The sequence below is a fragment of the Eufriesea mexicana genome, unplaced genomic scaffold (assembly GCF_001483705.2).
Source record: "Eufriesea mexicana isolate 0111107269 unplaced genomic scaffold, ASM148370v2 scaffold7306, whole genome shotgun sequence".
Lineage (NCBI taxonomy): Eukaryota > Metazoa > Arthropoda > Insecta > Hymenoptera > Apidae > Eufriesea > Eufriesea mexicana.
Window position 1 is genome coordinate 106,455 of NW_016915119.1, and position 3,619 is coordinate 110,073.

A 3,619-nucleotide genomic window follows, 5' to 3' on the forward strand; every position below is an offset into this window, starting at 1 on the left:
ATTAATACATAATAATAATTTAAATAAAGAAAATTTATTCGAGCATTAAAAAACAGGAAAAAGAAGAAAATAAATACTAAATAATTAGTTGAAAAATAAATTAGCAACAATTTAAGTTACACTGACAATGAGTTAACTGTTTTGCTAGCTGTGTGTCGTACAGAGTGACCTAACTGTATTAACCATTTGTCCTAATATACACTTTTATCCAGACAATATATGTATACACGTAAATCATACTTAATTATCCATATTACAATAAATTTGATTATATTAAATTATTAAAAAATTACGTTTTTGGGACCATATATTCTAATTTTATCAATATTCCAATTCTATCAACTACCAATCTGTAATATATGTTTAAATAAATCACATGTAATTATATGATTGTACAATGTATTTCAAGTGATATGATAAAAATAAACAAATAAGTAAATATATTAATATTAGAACTAACAAGATTATAGTGAACATATCAAATGCTATAGTGGTATAGCAAATTAACAATCAAAACGATAGTAATAAAAATGATTATTTATTCTATTTTTTGAAATTCGTGGAAATTAAAAACTGAAAAGGTACATGAATATATGTGTTCATATTTCTATCTCTGTAAAAATAAAAATTAGGATAAAATTAAATAAAATTAAAATAAAATCATAATTAAAAAATGAACTATAATTCTGCCAAAAAACAGCTGAATATTTCCACAAATTTCAAAAAAGAAAAATCAATAAATAATAATTTCGATTACTATAATTTTGCTATAATTTGCTATATACCACTTTAACATTTGCTAAGCTAACTATAGTTTTCCTAGTTCGAATATTAAACAGCCAAGGGATTAACATCCGAATTAATAATTAAATATCATATATACTTTACTGATTCGAACAAAAATACATTGCAATTCTTTCCATTTCAATTCGCTCGCCAAATCCTCAATTTCTATATTTGAAATTCAATTTCCCATTTAATTTGCAAGGATAATGAACTGCTGCAAGTTTGTCGAACGTAAATCGTTGTTAAACAATTGGAAAAATATTTTTCTCCGAAGAAGCAATGCATTCCTGAATGAAAGATGACGTGGGTAATTAAATAAGTAATGAAAAACTAAACGGACGTCAAAGAGGCTGATTTAAATCTTGCTACGAAGAAATGGTGGGAAATAACAATGCAAGTAGAAAACATCGATTACAATGATGTTTTTCCGGAATCACGTAACCATTAGAATGAATTATGTCGTTGAATGAAATCGATTATCTGTCAGAGGCATGAAGAATCAGGAAATTACGCTCGATGAGAGATTCAATTATTTCAGCCTTGACAATCGACCGGGAATTTGAATAACAATATCGAATCTTCTTTCAGACTGTCTCACCATCCAAGAGGGTATTATCAATCACCCACGCTGAAAGTCCACTTCGACGAACTTGGATTCGTAATTTCATGCAAATCCTCTGAATAACCACCAACTTTCAAAAGTCACACTGTCACACAAATTTTGTTGAATTTTCTATTAGTTGAAACACTCGCGAGATTGTGGAATAATCGAAGGATATACTTTTTTAAATTTTCTGTCACTGAAACACATCACTTTTCATTCACTGAAAGAATATTCTTGTTCGTTTCGTTAAATAAAATCAATTTTTACTTGATAATTGAACAAATGTAGTTGTACAGAAACTGACACACGGGTAAAAATCTGTTATCAGATTGAAATAATTTTTCTTTAGTCCTTACTCAATATTTAAAATATAAAATAGTTTAATATTGGGGTATTGATAAGTTTATAAATTGAAAAATTGAAAATTGAAAAATTAAAATAAATTGAGAAACTGGAAATTGAAAAATTGGGAAGAAGAGAAATTAAAAAATTGGAAAATTAATATAATGGAACATTGAAAGTCGAGAAATTGGTGAAATGAAAAATTGGAATGTTAATAAATTGGAAGATTAAAAAATTGAGAAAGTAAGAAGTTGAGAAAATAATTGAAAAATTTAAAACTTAGGAGATTTGGAAATGGAGAAATTAAAAAACTGGAAAATTGAGAAATTAAAGAATTAATAAATTGAAAAATTAATAAATTGGGAGATTGCAAATTGGGTAATTTAAACAATTGGAAAATTGAGAAATTAAAAAATTTGGAAATGGAGAAATTAAAAACTTGAAAAATTAAGAAACTAATAAATTGACAAGTTGGAAGTTGAGAAAGGAAAGGATTAAAAAATTGGAAAATTAATAAATTGTAAGATTGACAATTGAGTAATTGAAGAATTTGGAAATCGAGAAACTAAATAACTGAGAAATTGAGAATTAAAAAATTGAGAAATTGAGAAATTAAAAGATAAAGAAATCAAGAAATTGAAAAGTCTTTTAAGAATAATAATTATTCGTCACGATTATTATCAGGTATCAAAATTTTAGCTAAAGGGCTTTCTACAAATATTTGTATTTTACGTCACTTGCCAGAAATTTTGTGAACACGATGCGTCGAAACTGCGAAAATGTCTTTCGTACACTGAAAACCGACTTAGAAATCACACGTGACTACTTACACGGGCGGTCGAGTACCTGAAGCGGACGTGAACGACCGTAGCTCCGGAACACGTGTACCATCCATGACAGTTGCGTACTATCTAAGATCATCGTGCTTCATGATTACCCCACCTCCCATTTCTTCTAGGAGGAGGAGCACAATTTTTCGCGCCCACGAACGAACCAACTTTGAATTTTTATTTCGCCATTGTACTCGCACTGAATGGTAAGTCCAAGTGCTAACCAAATAAATAAGTCGCTGATTTAAATAAAATTAGCGAATATCGATAATAATATTACTAAAATTAATATTTGTATTTGCAATATTTGAATTAATACTAAAATTTATGATATGAGAATTAACTAATCTTGATTAATTAATTATTCTCATACATTGTACAGTTAGTTCTTCAGTACCTGTAGTAACTGTAATTTTTACATACTTATCTTATATATAATTGTTTCTACATGTAGTCCCTTTTTTCTACAATTTAATTTTCTGTTTATTTAAAGTATTTAATTAATAAAAATTTTAATAAAGTAACTGAACTAAATAAAGTATTCAATGAATAAATATATAATTGGATGTATTAATTATTATATTACAAATTAGTATTTCTCATCCTTAAATTTATAATAAATCGCAAAACAGAAAATCTAAAATAGTTAATCCAACATTTTTCTATAGTTAAATATAAATTTGAAAAAAGGAGAATATTAATGATAAATTAATTTAAATCCCTCACTAGAAATTTACTAAATATTATTCTTTACACTTAAAAGTTATTATGAAATGTACATAATTTTGTATATTTATATAATTATAGTAACCTCAATTTACAAGATCTTAAAAAATTACAAATTACAAATATTTGAATCAAGGTACAATTATAAACAAAAATATTGGTTACTTTTATCAAAAGAATTGATAAATACAGTTATGTATTACAACATAAAAATTCCTGGCAATAAAAAGACTACTTCAGGTAGAATTTACTATATTCAAATTACCTGTGCATACAAATTTTTACTAAAATTCCTGGGGAATTTTTTTTAAGGATTTTCTGGTTTCATGAA

The 3,619-nt window shown here is 26.2% G+C and overlaps 1 protein-coding gene across 1 annotated transcript in view; it reads right to left on the reverse strand.

The window, feature by feature from the left end:
• Positions 1-2,602, reverse strand: part of Ets98B (DNA-binding protein Ets98B) — a 76,386-nt gene extending 73,784 nt beyond the window's left edge. Inside the window, exon 1 of the mRNA XM_017907204.1 lies at positions 2,563-2,602. The gene's annotated coding sequence lies outside the window, so the exon portion shown is untranslated. The remainder of the gene's footprint in view (positions 1-2,562) is intronic.
• Between the last annotated feature and the right edge of the window lie 1,017 nt (positions 2,603-3,619).